Genomic DNA, 19,491 nt, shown 5'->3' on the forward strand with positions numbered 1-19,491 from the left:
GGTAAGGATAGGACTTGAATAATGAGGTGTCATCCTTAAAAACTGCCAATTATTTTATCAGCAAAAAATGAGTTTATTCAGAATAGGAGAGAATTGCAATTCAGGGCAAAGATGCTATGCAATGCCATAGGCAATTTTGGAGAACAAAGGAGAGAAATACTCTATATAATAAAGCAGAGGACTTGGGAAGGGCTGTTATGAACAAAACATTTGTTGGAATAAACTGGAAGTTCAGAATATAGTGGCTTCTCATTGGCTGAGTTGTTACTGTCATTGGTTGCACTGTTGCTGGGTGTGGAGGAACTCTTCCTCCTGCTGGAATAAAAAGGTGGTTGCTAAAGTGGTATTTCAAGATATGTCTCTTCCTATTGAGTGTGTAACTGAGGAGGAGTGGTAAGGCTGGAAACTTCTACTACTGAACTGATTCCATTTTCAACAGGTTTCCTTTTTTTTTAATTTTTATATTTCTTTTGATAAGATATTTTTTCCTTAAAGCATTACCAATTAAGAGTCAGGTTTTCTGGGATCCCTGGGTGGCTCAGCGGTTTAGTGCCTGCCTTTGGCCCAGGGCGCGATCCTAGAGTCCCGGGATCGAGTCCCATGTTGGGCTCCCGCCATGGAGCCTGCTTCTCTCTCCTCCTGTGTCTCTGCCTCTCTCTCTCTCTCTCTCTCTCTCTCTCTCTCTCGTCTATCATGAATAAATAAATAAATCTTAAAAAAAAAAGAGACAGGTTTTCTGAGGTGGTTTGATCTTTCAGTGCCAGGAAGGAGCATCCCTGGTTGTTATATCCTACATTAGAGAAAAATTCATAGTTGTACACTACTTATAGCCACATTTGAGTGACTAGTATGGGTAGGGGGGAGAACTCTCAGGCATTTCCCTTCCAAAGTCTGTATCTTCGTTGTCTTTTTTTTTTTTAAGATTTTATTTATTCATGAGAGACACACAGAGAGAGGCAGAGACACAGGCAGAGGGAGAAGCCGGCTTCCTGCAGCGAGCCTGATGTGGAACTCGATCCCAGGACCCCCAGATCACAACCTGAGCCAAAGGCAGATGCTTAACTGCTGAGGCACCCAGGTGTCCCTAAAGTCTAGGTCTTCTCAAGGTGGGAAGTAGTGATCATCTTGGAGTGTTGAGCCAGCATCACCTTATTGGGTACATTTTTAAAAAGAATTTTAAAAATTATTTGAGAGAGAACTCAAGCAGGGGGATGGGCAGAGGCAGAGGAAGAAGCAGACTCTCCGCTGAGCAGGGAGCCCAACACAGGGCTGATCCCAGGACCCTGGGATCATGACCTGAGCCAAAGGCAGATGCTTAACCAGCTGAGCCACCCAGGTGCCCTTGGGTATATTGTTTTTAAACAGCTTGACAGGCAACCAAATATAACCAAAGAAACATGACAATTCTAAATTGTATGATGGTTCAGAACCAAGACTCTGGTAGTAGCTAGTATTGACAGTTATTCCAACTCAGGAAGAAGGTACACTCTATGACTGCAAAACTTGTATCTCTCTTTGAAGTCTCTGCTTAAAGCAGCCATGGATACAGAATAGTGACTATTGCAAAAACACATGGAAATAATTAACCACGTCCATTTGGGAAGATACAGTACAGGTGTAAACATGAAGCAATAGATGATGAATTTTTGGTAGAACAGCAAAGCTTCAAATAATTTTAAAAGAGTATTCTTATCTCAAACTGTAACCAAATATGTTATACCCAGTAGGATTGATTGCTAATTCAGAGATCAAGAATTTGGAGGAGAATCCAGAATCCATTAACATTTCAGATGAAAGACTTGTGAATTTTGAATCTTCTAACCCTTCAGAGTAAGCTATTGAGAAGTTTCTCACAGGATTATGATTAGACTATTTTTGAAAGGCCATGGTTAAAAAAAATTTTTTTTTGCAAGGGTTTGGGAAATGCAGACAAGGGCTTTGTGTTTCCACAAAAGTGGGAAGAGGCAACAGTGAGAAAAAGGTATACTGTCCCAGTCCAAACCATTTGGGAAAGCTATCTGGTCAAATGTTGGCCCGTTCAATTATGGGAAATCTTTACCTTCCATCCACCAGAAGGTGTGTGGGTCCAGTCAGTGTTTGGTACTTTCTTGAGATGTATATGTATTCAAGGGTCTGTTCCCTGAAGTTTGGCAACCCAAGGGTTGGTTAGCAGTTCTGAAAAAGACATTTCCAATGAGGTTGAAGAGTCTTTCTGGAGTTGTCTTTTCCAACACATGAAATCTCCACATTGCAAGATGTAATATTTTAAGGTGGTTGACTCTCAGAAGTGCACTATTAAAAGATTGTGCTACCAAGGCATGATTATTATTTTAAAGATTTTATTGGGCATCCCGGGTGGCTCAGCGGTTTGGCACCTTCGGCTCAGGGTGTGATCCTGGAGACCCGGGATCGAGTCCCACATCGGGCTCCCTGCATGGGACCTGCTTCTCCCTCTGCCTCTGCCTCTCTCTCTCTCATGAATAAGTAAATAAAATCTTTTAAAAAAGATTTTATTTATTTGACAGAGCATGCACAAGCAGGGGGAGTGGCAGGCAGAAGGAGAGGAAGAAGCAGGCTGCCTGCTGAGCAGGGAGCCTGACATGGGGCTCAATCCCAGGACCCTGAGATCATGACCTGAGCCAAAGGCAGACACTTAACCGACTGAGCCACCTGGGCACCCAAAGCATGGTTATTTTTAATAGAAGCAATTAGGCCTTTGCAGTATTGAAGTATATTTCCTATTAACTGGGAGTCACAGGAGGCAGGGCAAGTGCATTGGATGTCTTGTGACTCTCCAAGAGTGAGAATCTGTGAGTTTCAAAGAGGATGGTTCTGGGATTTTGGACTAATGGCAATGTTATTGCTAAGGTATTTGGAAGGTCTCTACAGATTTTGCCTAATGAGTCTTAATAGTGTCAGTGCGTTCAGCTAATTCTCAGGTTTGAGGACGATATGCATGATGACCATTGTAAAATCAGACAACACAGAGTTGTGGAAGCACCTGTTAACTTGGTTCCTTGATTGCTATGCAGTCCAAGAGGGGATCCCTAGGTAGGGATAATCTTCTCTAACAAAAATTTTTTTTTAACAAAGTTGTTGGGTTTTTTTAGTAAAGATTTTATGTATTCATGAGGGAGAGAGAGGCAGAGAGGCAGAGGCACAGGCAGAGGGAGAATTTCTACAAGTTTTGGTAGGACTGAGTTATTTGACCCAAACCAGTGTTCTTTTAATCAGACCAATGATTATTAGATTTCTAATATCCTTTATTTCCTGGGGCCAGTGTTGGGTGTCTGATTTTTCTGATTATCATTTGGGAGACTATCCCTTTGGAACATGATGGAGGTTTGGCTATTGATTTCCTTGAATGGCATATTTTGTGGAAATATTAGTGAGGTGGTTTCCTTTTGCCTTGAGGGAATTCAATATGGAATGCCTTTAAGAATAGTCAGAGCAGCTGGGTAATAAATGACATAATGAATTTTGAGCATAAGAGACATTTAAAATTTTTTATTGGAGATAAGGACACCTTGTTCCCATAATATTGTGAGGTCAGGAGCAACCACAAGTAGCTCAGTCTAAGCGTTTGTGTTTTTGCCCGTGGATAATGTATAATGTGAAATACAGGCTTATATAACATAGCCTATTTGGCTGAGATAGCCAGAGGTAATGGTGCTGTCTCATTGACTTCAGAAGGAGTTGTAATAGCATACCCAGCACAATAGTTTTTATCTTTTCAATAGGAATAATCAGTAAACCATTAAAAAACCTTCATTAGTTAGAGGAGTTTGCTATACATTTCCTTGAGGAGTCAAAAAGGTAATTTTTCAGCATTAAGCAGTTATGAGGGATTTTGTGTGGATCCATATATAGTTCTTGTTTTGAGATCAGATGCCCTTACTATCAAACTTGAATGAACAAAGTGCAAGTTTTTTGGGCACTTTATCTCTTGAAGGCCAAAAGTTTTGACAGATGGATACTGTCTCCTGTGAAAGGGAGGCAGAGAAGCTAATTATCTACATCTGTAAGAAAGTAGAACCTGCAGGAAACTATATCCTCCCAATCAGCTTATAAGATTTGTGAAAGGTTTCGAAAGACTGTCTGAAACCTGAAGCATGACTACCGTCCAGGTGTATTTCAGTCCTCACGTGAAAGCATAAAAGATACTGGGTATCTGTATCACCAGAAATACTAAAAATGCACTGCATAGATGAATTCTAGTGAAGAATTAGCTTTCAGTGGGTTGGACTGTATGGGAGTTAGAACAATGTAGGGGGGTGCTGGGGAATAACAATGTTATTGCTTGGAGGTCCTGTACAAACCCTCACTCTGCCCATTGCTTTTATTCATACGTATAATAGGAATATTACAGGGACTAGTGTAGGGGATAATGAGGCCCTGTGCCCTGTGATTGTTTTGGGTGTGACCCCTTGAAAGGCTTATTTGTAGGTTATTGATTAATTCTGGAGAGAGGTTTTGAAGGATCTGGAGCTGGATCATGATGGTAGGTATACTGTGGATTCTACCAGTATCAGTTGAAGATGTGCCCATTAAAAAAAAAAAATGAGGGATCCCTGGGTGGCGCAGTGGTTTAGCGCCTGCCTTTGGCCCAGGGTGTGATCCTGGAGACCCGAGATCGAATCCCACGTCGGGCTCCTGGTGCATGGAGCCTGCTTCTCCCTCTGCCTATGTCTCTGCCTCTCTCTCTCTCTCTCTCTCTGTGACTATCATAAATAAAAATTAAAAAAAAATGATAGCAGTTCTAATAGGGAAAAGTGATGAGTGTTTCTAGACTTAGATACGGTGTCTTCAGAGAGGGAGCAAATAAAAGGTATTTAAAGGTCTTTTAACTCACCAGTTTAGCTATTTTGATTACTCTAAGTCAAGTTTTAGGATTATATGCCCATCTGGGAGAAAGAAATTCCAGGTGATGCTTTTGTAAGAAATTTTGGCACAGCATACAAATGGGAGCCAGGAACTCAGGAGAAAAGCATGTGCATCTCAAAGGGCTATAGAAAAGGGAATTCAGAGACAGGAACCTACTAGCATTTATTACACACACTATTAGGAACTATTTTAATAGTCTGAGGCAGGGTTGAGTACTGAATGTGTAGCTCCATTATGCCAGGTCTTTCTCCAAGTTATTTAGAAGAAATGATTATGAAGAACCTTGATAATTTCAGAGCCCTGTCATTGAGAATTTGGAAAGACATTGGAAACACTGACTAGTGAGTGGGCTAAGGGCACCTGGAGGACTTAAATTTGTAATGGTCTTTTTTCCAGTTACTGGGCTGTTTTCAATGATAGAAGAAACTAGGTTTTTAATTTTATTTAGAGATCTTAATTTCGTGGAGTTGAACATTGAGAATTTTTTAAAATTTTTATTTATTTATGATAGTCACACACAGAGAGAGGCAGAGACACAGGCAGAGGGAGAAGCAGGCTCCATGCACCCGGAGCCCAACGTGGGATTCGATCCCGGGTTTCCAGGATCGTGCCCTGGGCCAAAGGCAGGCGCTAAACCGCTGCGCCACCCAGGGATCCCAAACATTGAGAATTTTATGGTCTTGTAGGTGACTAGGTAGCAAGCAAATGAGCCGATTTGTCAGATCTGGAGTGGATATAGTTTCTCATTCCATCTTGGTCCTTTTATTTTTTTAAAGATTTTATTTATTTATTCATGAAAGAGAAAGAGAGAGATGCAGAGACACAGGCAGAGGGAGAAGCAGGCTCCATGTAGAGAGCCCGACGTGAGACTAGATCCCGGGTCTCCAGGTCCTGGGCTGAAGGCAGCACTAAACCACTTAGCCACCCGGGCTGCCCATCTTGGTCCTTTTAACTAAAGGAGAAAGATTCTGGTTGACAGAGTTAAGTACTACCCTAGTGGATTCAGTGTTTAAAGACCAGGACTTTTTTTTTTTTTAAGAGAGTGTTTGTGCACACATGAGAGGGAGGGACAGAGGGGGAGAATCTTAAGCAGGCTCCACGCCCAGTGCAGGGACCAACACAGGCTCGATCTCACACCCCTGAGATCAGACCTGAGCCTAAATCAAAAGTCAGATCTTGGGGCACCTAGGTGACTCAGCTGGTATAAGCGTCTGCCTTTGGCTCAGGTCATAATCCTGGGGTCGTGAGTTTGAGCCCCACATCAGGCTTCTTGCTCAGTGGGGAGTCTGCTTCTTCCTCTCCCTCTACCCCTACCCCACTCATATTCTCTCACTTTCTCTCTCTAAAAAATAAATAAAACCTTGGGACACCCGGGTGGCTTAGTATGATTGAGCATCTGCCTTTGGCTCCGGTTGTGATTCCGGGGTCCTGGGATTGAGTCCTGCATCAGACTCCCTTCAGGGAGCCTGTTTCTTCCTCTGCCTATGTCTCTGTCTCCTTGTGTCTCTCATGAATAAATAAATAAATAAATTCTTTAAGAATAAATAAAATGTTAAAAATCATGCTCAACCGACAGACCATTATGAACCCTAAGACCAGGACTTTTTCAGAAGAGTTTGGAATTGGCTGTAATGGTCATGAATCAGATTCATCAGATTTTTGTGTAGAAGCCTCAGTTTTGTTTGAGTCAACAGGATTAGGGAAAAGCTGCTGTATTTGCTTAGTGTAGATTTCCAGTGAGAGTTCTAGAGTTTTGCTAAAAGATACAGGTTTGTTTCTCTAGATCTTTTTTTTTTTTTTAAGATTTTATATATTCATGAGAGTCGCAGGGAGAGAGAGGCAGAAACACAGCCACAGGGAGAGGCAAGGCTCCATGCAGGGAGCCTGACGTGGGACTCGATCCCTGGACTCCAGGATCATGCCCTGGGCCAAAGGCAGGGACTAAACTGCTGAGCCACCCAGAGATCCCCTCTTTTTTTTTTTTAAGATTTTATTTATTTATTCATTAGAGACACAGAGAGAGGCAGAGACATAGCCAGAGAAAAAGTATGCTCCATGCAGCAAGCCTGATGTGGGACTCAATCCCGGGACTCTAGGATCAAACCCTGAGCCGAAGGCAGATGCTTAACTTCTGAGCCACCCAGGTGTCCCTCTCTAGATCCTTTTTTAATAATTTTTAAAATAATTTTTAAAAATATTTTATTTATTCATAGAAACAGAAAGAGAGAGAGAGGCAGAGACACAGGCAGAGGGAGAAGCAGGCTCCATGCAGAGAGCCTGATGTGGGACTCGATCCAGGGTCTCCAGGATCACACCCTGGGTTGCAGGCGGCGCTAAACCGCTGCGCCACCAGGGCTGCCCTCTGGTGCCCTCTGGCTGCCCTCCTTTTCGTGAGGTTTTTTTTAGGCTAGTTTCATTCATTGTCTGGCCTGGCCCTCGTGAAGCATGTAGACTGATTTTTTAAAAAAGATTTTATTCATGAGAGACCCACCCACAGACAGGAGGCAGAGACATAGGCAGAGGGAGAAGCAGGCTTCTCACAGGAAGCCCGATGTGGGACTTGATCCCCACATCCTGGGATCATGCCCTGAGCTTAAGGCAGATGCTCAACCGCTTAGCCACCCAGGCATCCCTGGGCTCATTGATATGAATCTGGGAAACCAGGCTTGTAAGGTTGAATGACTTTATTAAACCCTTCAGGAAATCTAACAAGGACCTCAGCCATTTTAGGAAACATTTTTAACTATGGCTTGTAATTTACGTTTAGGGAACATAAGAAATCTGGGGTCTATTTAGATAATCAGAAGACTTAACTTTAAAGGGGTATTTTAAATAGGTTCTGGAGAAGTGGGAGTGGGGAGTTAGAGGGAAAAAATGTTCAGTAGATTGAATAGAGGAAAATGGTGCCAGAGTAGGAGACGGCACAAAATGGCTTCCATGTGTTTGGTTATAAAGAAGATGCAAGAGGGTAAAAAGAGGCCACAAAAGCCATTTAAACTTTTTTCAGCTGTTTGCCTCAAGTTAATTTAGGAGAATTTTGCTGAGAAGCAAACTACTAAATATAATAATAAAAAATAATATAATAAAACAGACATACTATTTATTCTGTAGGCCATTTTTAATTTTGAGAGAAATGTTTAAATTTGGGGAGAATAGGGCAGCCCAGGTGGCTCAATGCTTTAGCGCCGCCTTCAGTCTAGGGCGTGATCCTGGAGACCTGGGATCGAGTCCCACATCAGGCTCCCTGCATGGAGCCTACTTCTCCCTCTGCATGTTTCTCCCTCTGCCTCTCTCTCTCTCTGTCTCTCATGAATGAATGAATGAATGAATGAATGAATGAATGAATGAATAAAATAAATTTGGAAAGAATAAAAGTTCACAATGCCCATTGAGGTTCAAAATTACTTTAGATTGAGTCCATCCACTTAGTTAGAAATGCATATGAGGAGAGACCATTGTTTTTTAAAAACATATATTTGTTCCACACCCAGGAGGCCTTGACACCCTCAAAGCATTTTCATTACTGGGATCCTATTTCTGAGAGTTTTTTTTCTTCAGAGCAGAGAGAAAAAAAAATAACATAGTTTCAATAGGAACAGCCTGGTTCCAGAAAGAATTGGTACAAAGCATACACAGTTGGAACAGGACTGCCCAGTTCTAAAGGAATTAGACCAGAGGTCATACAGTTTCAGTAGGGACTATCCAGTTCTGAAAATGAATCAGTTCAAAGTTAATAACACAGTCTTAAGTCCAATTCCAAACAAGAGAGGAACTGAAGGCCAAAAAGGTACTCACAGAAAGGCCATGTCCTGAACAAAGCCTAGAGAGCTTAGTCCTTGAACTGAAACCATAGCTTCAAACTCCAGGGATAGCAAGAAAGCAGTGAGCTCTGTTACCTCTGTGAGTACTGGCACATTTGTACACCATCCTGAGTTGGGGGTTGTCTCAGGATCCCATTTCTGACACCAAATGATATTTTTTTTTTTTGACACCAAATGATATTAACCAGCCAGTTATTTTACCAGCAAAAAAGGATTTATTTGAGTGTAGCGGATTCAGGAGAAGCAAGCTCTGCCAAAGCCATAGGCAGGTCTGGAGAACAAAGGAGAGGAATACTCTTTTTATAAAGGAAATGGAAAACAAGAAAAAAATAAAAGGAAATGGGAGGAACGCTTGGGTGGCTCAGCAGTTTGGCACCTACCTTCCACCCAGGGTGTGATCCTTGGGTCCCAGGATCGGGTCCCACATCAGGCTCCCTGCATGGAGCCTGCTTCTCCCTCTGCCTGTGTCTCTGCCTCTCTCTCTGTATCTCTCAAGAATAAATAGATAAAATCTTAAAAAAAAAAAAAAAGGAAACAGGAGGTTGAAGCCTAGTGAACTTTTATTGGCAGAATTGTGAGTCTCATTGGCTGGGCTGTTGTCAGGGGAGGAGAAAATCCTCCTAGGGTAGTTAAGTAGTAACTAAAATAGTTGTGTCTCTTCCTGTTGGGGGTGCTATAGTCAGTGAGTGGTGTGAGAGCTCCCCCTGTTGGCCTCCTGACTGCATTCTCTCTCTCTTTTTTTAATATTTTATTTATTTATTCAGGAGAGACACAGAGAGAGGCAGAGACACAGGCAGAGGGAGAAGCAGGCTCCACGCAGGAAGCCCGACGTGGGACTCGATCCAGGGTCTCCAGGATCAGGCCCTGGGCTGAAGGATGTACTAAACCGCTGAGCCACCTGGGCTGCCCCCTGACTCCATTCTCAAGGAGATTTCTTTGTACTAATTTTCACAGAAACTTTGTTATTTATTTATTTTTTCCTATTGTATTATGATATCAAGTACTAGATAGGCCTTACTTGTTTTGAATATACATTTTATCTTTTTTTTTTAGATTTTATTTCTTTATTTATGAGAGGCACAGAGAGAGAGGCAGAGACATAGACGGAGAAGCAGGCTCCCTGTGGGGAGCCTTAAGTGGAACCCAATCCCAGCACCCTGAGATCACTACCTGAGCCAATGGTAGATGCTCAACCACTGAGCCACTCAGGTGCCCTTATCTTTTTCTTTTTTAAATATTTTATTTTTAAGTAATCTCCACACCCAGTGTAGGACTCAAACTTACAACCTCAAGTTCAAGAGTTGCATACTCTACCAACTCAGCCAACCAGGTGCCCCTACACTTTACCTTTTTTCATCAAAAATGTTTTCATTGGCCTGAAGAGCCTTACTCTGTTTTCTTTGCCAGTAAATGTTTATCGTATATTTGTAAGTATGCAAAGTTGTTCATAGAGTATAGTCTCCTGTAAATATTTAATCTTTTCTCTTTCAGTTGTCTTTTCTTTTTGGGATTTGAACTACAGATTGTGAATTAAGAATAGAGACCTATGCAAGGACAATAAAATCTAGAGCTAGGAATGACTCTTCTTGACTATGTCAGAATGAGTAATGTTGGGAACTGTAATTTTTAGAATCATGATTTTGTGTTAAAATCCACCAAAGCCTCACACACATGAATCTTAGGATGCAGAAGTGAACTAGGATTTAGTCAGGTTTTGGAGCCAACTTTGTAGAAGGAGATAGAAGCATAGGGCCATTGCAAACATGTGCTTCCAACCTGTATTCCTTATTCCTTGCGCTGCCAATCAAGTATATCCTCCAAACCACCATTGCCTGTTAGACTTCCATTTGATCTGAGCAGTAGGGATCTACAGTTGTCTCCACAGTTTAACTTTGAAGATCCAGTGCAGTTTGGATTTCCTGCAAGTTGTCATGCATTCACCAGGAAACAGATTTATATAATCATGGTTGAGAATGTTTTCTGAAGCACTACTCTCCTCTTCTCTCGCTTATTTTTAGATAAGGTCTAATTTGTATAGTAAAAACTTTGTTCTGTTAATACCCCTAGTGACTGTGTGTTCCTGATTCCACTATGAGAGCTACATGGTGCAGTCCAAAAGAACTATGTGAGAGTTTTCTTCTGCACCGTGCAGTAACTGCTGTGACCCAGTCCTTTCCTGTGGGAATTGACACCTTTCTCATAATTAGCAGATTCTGGGTGTTTTGTGTTATGACTCATAGCTAAGTGTAATCCATCAGTATTTTTTCAGTTAAGTTGGATTCTGTGTGATTAAAAGTATGTGCATTTTTTTCTCTAATGAGTGTTTGTAATTTTTTCTTAGAAATATTTTATTAAATTATCCCTTTGATTTAGGGATTTTTCAGATCAACTTTGTCATTTTCTGCATACAACTACTATATATTCTGAATCAACTTTGTTTGGGATACAAGTTCAGGTATTTTTTTTTCCTCAGGTAAATTTTATTTTATTTTTCAAATATTTTATCTATTTGACTTGGAGAGAGGGATGGGGAGAGCAAGCACAAACAGAGGGACTGGCAGAGGGAGAGGAAGAAGGCTCCCTGCAGAGTAGGGAGCCCAATGTGGGCCAGGACCCTGGGATCATGACCTGAGCCAAAGGCAGATGCTTAACCAACTGAGCCACCTTGGTGCCCCTATTTTTTTTCTAAAGATTTTATTAATTTATTTGACAGCATAAGCAGGAGGAGTGGCAGGCAGAGGGAGAGGGGCTCCAAGAGAGCCTGACATGGGGCTCAATACCAGGATCCTGGGATCATGACCTGAGCTGAAGGCAGCTGCTTAACTGACTGAGCCACCAGATGCTCTGGCGCCCCTATTTTTAATTCTTTATACTCATTTTTGTCATGAGACTAGTTTCTCATTTATTCATAATACCAAAAACTTAATTCACTTTTTTCAGTGCCCTCTTCCCAAAGACCACCAGTATCATCTATTATTAATGTGAGTGATATATTATCTAATTTTAAGAGTGACAAAAAAGTATAAAAAACTGTGTGGTGTAACAGTAACAGTGCACTCAAAGGACTTCTTAATTGGATTTTGTTTGTGTTAGATGAATGCTTGTTTAAAGAAGCAAGAATTTTTTTTTTTTTGTATTGGATGCCCTAAGGAAGTGAGATTAATTCTATCTTGGGAAATTATGGTAGTTTTTATCTAGAAGGCAGACTGAATGGCTTGATGCTAAACCTAATTTGTAAGAAGCACCATTTGGGGGATCCCTGGGTGGCTCAGTGATTTGGCACCTGCCTTTGGCCTGGGGCATGATCCTGGAGTCCCAGGATGGAGTACCATGTCAGGCTCCTTGCGTGGAGCCTGCTTCTCCCTTTGCCTGTGTCTCTGCCTCTCTCTGTGTGTCTCTCATGAACAAATGAATAAAATCTTTAAAAATAAAAAAGCACCATTTACATTAGAAAAGAATTTTGGTCATTTTAAGTCTTTGGAATGTTATCATTTATAGAGACATGGTTACAGAAAGCATTTGTCTTGATTGTGGTCAAAGAGTAGCTTTTTCTGATAATGGACATGTGTGATATTTATCTCTTCAGGGTATATCTAGGCCTTGTTGGCAGTGCAAAGGTCAGTTCCTAGTCCTCTGGAACAATTTTGCTTTTGTTATCTAGATACTGAAATAATTTCATACAGTGTATTGGATGGTTTCTATAATGTACCTCCATCAAAATGCATGTATTTCTAATCACACATTTCTTAGCAAAGTATATGACTTTTGTTACCTCTTTTATGAGTCAAGTGAGGGTTATAAATTTAGGCAAATTGCCAAAGAATACAAACCAAGCAAGAGAGAAAGTCAGGATCTCTTTTCCAATAAAGATTTTCTTGCTTTAGGGACTATGGTCCTGGTACTAATTTTTCAAGATACCTCATATGCTAAACAGTCTGAACTGAAAAAATAGCCAGTTTAGGACAAATATTCAGAGCACTCCAGGCGGGCAGCCTGGGTGGCTCAGCGGTTTAGCGCCACCTTCAGCCCAGGGCATGATCCGAGAGACCCGGGATTGAGTCCCACATCAGGCTCCCAGTGTAGAGCATGCTTCTTCCTCTGCCTGTGTCTCTGCCTCTCTCTCTCTGTGTTTCTCTCATGAATAAATAAATAAAATCTTAAAAACAAAAAAACCGAAAGCACTCCAGGCTGTGGATATAATGGTATGAAGGTAAGTTTTTGTTTGTTTGTTTAATGATTTATTTATTTAAAATATTTAGGAAGGGTGCTCGCTTCGGCAGCACATATAATAAAATATTTAGGAAGGGAGAGAGCATGAGAGAGTCAGGGGATAGGCAAAGGGAGAGAAGCAGACTCCCTGCTGAGCAGAGAGCCCAACATGGATATCAGTCTCATGACCCTGAGATAATGGCCTGGGCTGAGATCAAGAGTTAGATGTTCAAACAACTGAGTCACCCAGGTGTCCAAGAAAGAAGTTTTTGTAGTGTTAGTGCTTATGTTTTTGTTGGCTAAGGGAAGTAGTAAATGAGAAAGCTTTACTTTCTAGGTAGAAAATTAAAGGCATTGAAGGAAAGGCAATGCTAGGTAAGATAGGGAAGTAGGTACAATGTGTCTCTTGTCTGTGGAAGGATCGGGGCCTCAGTGAGTGAGAATATCTTTGATCGTTTTCTTCCCACTAATATAAATTAAACACTGTATGAGAAACTGCTTGTATGTAGATGTAAACAGTGGGAAGCAATGCCTAAAGTCCTGCATCCTGGGATTAACAACGATGGTTCCCCATAAAGATGAAGATATAGACATGGTTCTTGGTGTGTATGACTGTGTGTATATCTATACTTATGTATCTACTCGGGAAAATTGCTGACTGTATGACTGGTAAGAAAATATAATAGATGAGCCTGGAGCATCTTATTTTTTTTAATTTTTAAAAAATTTTTATTTATTTATGATAGTCACAGAGAGAGAGAGAGAGAGAGAGAGGCGCAGAGAGAGAAGCAGGCTCCATGCACCGGGAGCCCGATGTGGGATTCGATCCCAGGTCTCCAGGATCATGCCCTGGGCCAAAGGCAGGCACCAAACCGCTGCGCCACCCAGGGGTCCCCCTGGAGCTTCTTATAAAATTGGGAAGTATTAAATAAACCACAATTGGGATGGTATGTCAAAGGGACACAGAACCAACTGAGATCCCAAATGTCAGAGCTGCATCAATTCGAGCAAAAGAGGAAATAGGGCAGCCCCGGTGGCACAGCGGTTTAGCGCCGCCTGCAGCCCAGGGTGTGATCCTGGAGACCCGGGATTGAGTCCCATGTCAGGCTCTCTGCATAGTGCCTGCTTTTCTCTGTGTGTGTGTGTGTGTGTGTGTGTGTGTGTGTGTGTGTCTCTATGAATAAATAAAGTATTTTTTAAAAAAAGAAGAAATAGTGTTGCTTTATATAACCCAAAGTTTAAAATAAATATATGTGAGCAGTATGGTTCTTGTGATGAGTAGGAAATAGGTAAATATGCAGATGCCATGATTTATTGCCTCAGTATACAGAAATGCTTTCCGATGTTCTCTTTTGGTATGTTTATCATTTTTAACACTTAACTCTTTAATATGTATAGAATTTGTTTTTTATTTTTTGTTTTTAAAGATTTATTTATTTGACAGGAAGAGCACAAGCAGGGGGAGTCAGAAAGGGAGAAGCAGATTCCCTCCTGAGCCCAACAGGGGGCTTAATCCCAGGACCTGGAATCATGACTTCCCCAGAAGACAGACTCTTAACCGACTGAGCCACCCAGGCTCCCCTAGAATTTATTTAGATATAGTAGATAGCAGAATTAGAGATTGGCACAATTTATCATATATTTTGTTAAATCCTTATATGTGTTTGTAGATAGACCTTCAAGGTATCATCTGAGTAGCTCACAGTTTTGCAACATTGACAATACTGACTTCTTTTTTTATCCATGTTTTGTCAGAGGACACACAATGTTGTGTCTTGGAGGATCACTAGATGTCTGCGATAGCACCACTACCACCTCCCTGCATCATGACACCCAAAGGTGTCTCCAGGTATTGCCAAATATTCCTGAGTGGCAAATCCCCTCTCTGCCTCATGACAACCAACTGGTCAGTTCCTGTGGTGACAACAGACCATGAAATGATCACTTCTCATTATTTTTGTAATGGGTACCTCTGGGGAAACTTGAGCTTCATTCTTTTTTTTTTTTTTTTTTTTATGATAGTCACAGAGAGAGAGAGAGAGGCAGAGACACAGACAGAGGGAGAAGCAGGCTCCATGCACTGGGAGCCTGATGTGGGATTCGATCCCGGGTCTCCAGGATCGCGCCCTGGGCCAAAGGCAGGCGCCAAACCGCTGCGCCACCCAGGGATCCCCGAGCTTCATTCTTTATTTGCACTACTTTCCTGACCCTTTGGAGTTATTTGCAGACCTATTATTTAGAATTATGTCATGATGGGGCAGAAGAGAAGATCCTGAGGCAAATTCGATTGGAAATTTGTAGGGAGATCTGCATCATGAGTTCAGGACTCTTCTGTGCACCAAAATCGATTACATTACCGTGGAGGCAATGCTTCTGTCCTTCGTCAGAAACCACTAAACTTCCCTCCATGTAGATCCCACACATGGCATTAGACTGCCACCTCCACATTTTACATATATCTTGCAAGATGTGTTTTTAGTCCAATAATACATGTTATGTGTATGGTATGTATTTACACAATGTTTGACTAATCAACTCCTTCATCAGTGGTAGTAGTTTTCCGGTTGTTTCATCTTTAGTTTGCTAAGTAAACAATGCTGTCCCCTCCAATAATAATATTTGCTTCTTCCAACCTATTCTTCGTATTGGTCATTGTGTTTTCTGACACGAAGTTAGAAATGAAAGCTAGGATAAGTAATTGGAGTGTGGATAAACTTCTTTGGATTTTGATTTGATTCCTCCTTTCAATGGGAGGCTCCTCACACACTGGTTCCTCATCATGCTGTGCTCCCAAACATCTTGAATGAGTCCTAGGCCAGCTTGGTACTTACTGTGTCTGAAAATGACCCCAAGAGCTGAGCACTAAAAAGTGGCTAACACTAGTATGGCACCCTTCTCAGATTTCTTTCTTTCAAGATTTTATATATTTATTCATGAGTGACACACACAGAGAGGCAGAGACATAGGCAGAGGGAGATACAGGCTTCTGCAGGGAGCCTGATGTAGGACTCGATCCTAGGACCCTAGATGATCTGATCCAAAGGCAGATCCTCAACAACTGAGCCACCCAGGCATCCCTTAGATTTCAACCAGGGGCCAGTGAAATCGATTCCATAGTGGGGATTTTATTTTATTTTACTTTTAAAATACTTATTGATTCTAGAGAGAACATAAGCAAGAGGGACAGAGGGAGAGAGAGATAATCTGAAGCAGACTCTGCTGAGCACAGAGCCTGATGCAGAGCTCAATCTCACAGCCCTGAGATCACAGCCTGAGCCAAAACCAAGAGTGGGATACGTAACTTACTGGGCCACCAGGTGCCCCTGTAGGAGGGATTTTAATAAGGCTAGAGGAAAATAATAAAGATGTTTCTGAGTCACACAAAGGAGTCCACTCTAGGCAATGAACCATTTGTCCCAATTTCCTAATGAGACGTGAAGTCTATTGGGTGGCAAAGGTTGGTCTGAGTCAGACAGCCTGGTGCTGAATCTGAGCGCCCCTACTGATGGCCTTTGTAATGTGAAACAGGTCACTCTGTCCTGCTACACCTCCATTTCCTCTCTCATCAAATGGGATCATATTAGTACTTCCTTGCTAAGAAGTCTGTGAAGCTAATGAGTAAAGAGCTGATCCAACTGTAGTACTGAGTGGGGTGCCTAACCCTTAGTAAATCTCCGTAAAGTAATATTGGTGTTAGCATTCCTGTTACTACTCTCATTGTCATGGTCTTCATCATCTCTATAAAGACTTAGGATTAGGAAGTAAAACTTCTCCTAGGGGTGTCTAGGATATTTTACACTGCAGATGAATCAATGTCCCTAAAAATGTAATAGTACACTTGACTGTAAAACTGAGAAGTAGTGTTCATAATGACATTCTGTGATGACTATTTTTATTTATTTGGGTGATACTTTCCCATACTTTGAAATCTTCACTAAGTAAATGCTGTGATTACTCACTTTTGGTAATTCATGCCTTCTTTACCAGATAGAACAGTTTGGTTGATCCTTCCTCCTGTTACTACCTAAAACACCATGTCAATATTTCAATCAAACCATGAAGAAACAATTAAAAAATACAAACCTAGGGGCATCTGTTTGACTCAGTCACTAGATCATGCAACTCTTGATCCCAAAGTTGTGAGTTCAAGCCCCACATTTGGCATAGAGCCTATGTATATATATATATAAATCCAAACATACATGTATTTTTTAAGATTGTTTATTTTAATAAACAGAGGGGCACCTGGGTGGATTAGTGCGTTAAGCATCTGACTTTGGTTTAAGTCATGATCCCAGGGTCCTGGGATCAAGTCCTGCATCAGGCTCTCTCTCTTCAGTGGGGATTCTGCTTCTCCCTCCTCCTGTGCCACTCCCCCTACTTGTGTTCTCTCTATATATCTATCAAATAAAATATTTTAAAAACAGAGCAAAGAAAAAAAAAAAAAAGGACAGCCTGGGTGGCTCAGCGGTTTCGCACTGCCTTCCGCTCAGGGGATGATCCTGGAGACCCGGGATCGAGTCCCACGTTGGACTTCCCTGCATGGAGCCTAATTCTCCCTCTGCCTGTGTCTCTGCCTATCTGTCTCTCTCTGTGTCTCTCATAAACAAATAGATTTTTTAAAATCTTAAAAAAATAAAAACTAAAAACAGAGAGCGTGTTGGGGTAGGAGGGGCAGAGGGAGAGAGAATCCTCAAGCCAATTTCCCATGGAGCATAGAGCCCGACTCAGGGCTTGATCCCAGGACCCGGAGATCATGACCTGAACTGAAATCAAGAGTTGGCTGCTAACCAACTGAGCCACCCACATATTCCAAAATACAAACCCATATCTTGATGTTCTACTTACAGATAGTTCATGCTTTCTACCACAAGATGGATTGGTTGCTACCTTGTCTTTCATTCAGAGCTGAGAACAACTTCTTGAACCTTGGGTAACTCATTCCATTAGGGGCATACCTAGTTCAACATCATGGGAGAAATATCTCCATATGTACAAAGAACTCCCTGAGTTCTGTAAGTGGAGCTTTGTGTTTGGCTTAGGAGACCGTCTTTTAGGATGGGCCTTGAGTTTTCACATGCTCTCCTCAGGGCAGGATGTACCAACACTCTAAGTACATTCTGGCCCACATGTTGCCATGATTAGAGGTCAAAAACTACCTGCTCTTATGAAACACAACCTCAGGATTTAACATGTTGAGTGTGTCAACCACAGTGATAAAAGGGCTTTTGAGAGCACCATGATGTGACCTCAGGACATGACCAGACTATCCCTATTGTTACTGAGCAGAACAATTCAGTATATGTATTTTTTGTTTTTAAGTAGGCTCCATGCTTGGCATGGAGCCCAAAATGTGGTTTGAAATCATGACGCTGAGATCAAGACCTGAGGTGATTTCAAGTGTCAGATAGTTAACCAACTGAGCCATCCAGGCACCCTGAGAAGCAGAACAATTCATGACTATCTGTGCAGGAAGCACATCAGCATTTTCTGTCTAGATGGGGCCACTACTGGAACTGTACAATCCCCACAGGTGTAAATGAAAGTAAGGTGGGAAATGCAGAGATGGAATGTAGCTTTATCAGCACCATATTCCTGCAGCTCAATAGTGTGAGAGCAGGGAGCTAGACTTAGGCATCTTCTCTGGTGAATGCATATTCTTAGTATGGTGGGTGTTTTATATGAGGTGGAGATGAGTTAGGAGATAAAACAAAAAAAATCCAGAGGTGTTCCTGACTTTAGGAAATCAGTGATTTCCTGGGAACCTGCTCTCTAGCTGTTGTTTTCAAGTCAGTTCTGGAATGGACAAATGAAAAACAGAATACTGAAATTAAAGTATCTTCTCCATCTCCTGATTCTTGAAGCTGAATATCCACAGAACTCTTCTGTTTTATGGGGGACCAGTTTATGATGCTACTGCCTGCAGTGTCCCCTTTGTGTGAGGAGCCCTCGTTGACAACTGGCCCTTTTTGTCTCCTTTCATTGAGATTAGTTATGGTTCTTTAGCTCTCCCTTTCCGTTGCCACCTGATAGATGTCTCCAGGGATGCTTCTTAATTCTTGGTCATGGTGGAGATTGGTCGGAATGGTCATTGCTGTAGTCTGGGAGGATTTAGGTGGTTCAATTCGATTCAGGTGATCATAACAGTGACCATTTTCTCAAATAATTGCAAGGTAGTAATCTCTCAGTGTGATTCCATCGTTGTTAGAATGAATGCTATTCTGTTATCCTAGTCTCATCAATCAGCAGGTTTGTTATTTTAATCACAGGAGAGAGACCACTGGGAGTGATTGGATGACTGGTGAGAAAGAGTCCTGTTTGTATTTTCACATGGTATCTGCATTTTCATGTCAGAAGCATTTTCTAAAGTTAACCATTATAAATACCGAGAAGTAATTTTTCTTCTGAAATGCTGGTTTGTTTTGGTTCCAGTGTTCTTTTTCTGACTGTGAAGTTCTGGAAGGATGCCCACCTAATGCATTCCTGGCACTGTGCCTGTGCACATTTTTGGCAAAACCACGACAGAGTCCAGCTGTCAAGAATCAAAGAGTAAAATGGGGCTGTAACCAAACCCAAG

The sequence above is a fragment of the Canis aureus genome, chromosome 19 (assembly GCF_053574225.1).
Source record: "Canis aureus isolate CA01 chromosome 19, VMU_Caureus_v.1.0, whole genome shotgun sequence".
In the NCBI taxonomy this organism is placed as follows: domain Eukaryota; kingdom Metazoa; phylum Chordata; class Mammalia; order Carnivora; family Canidae; genus Canis; species Canis aureus.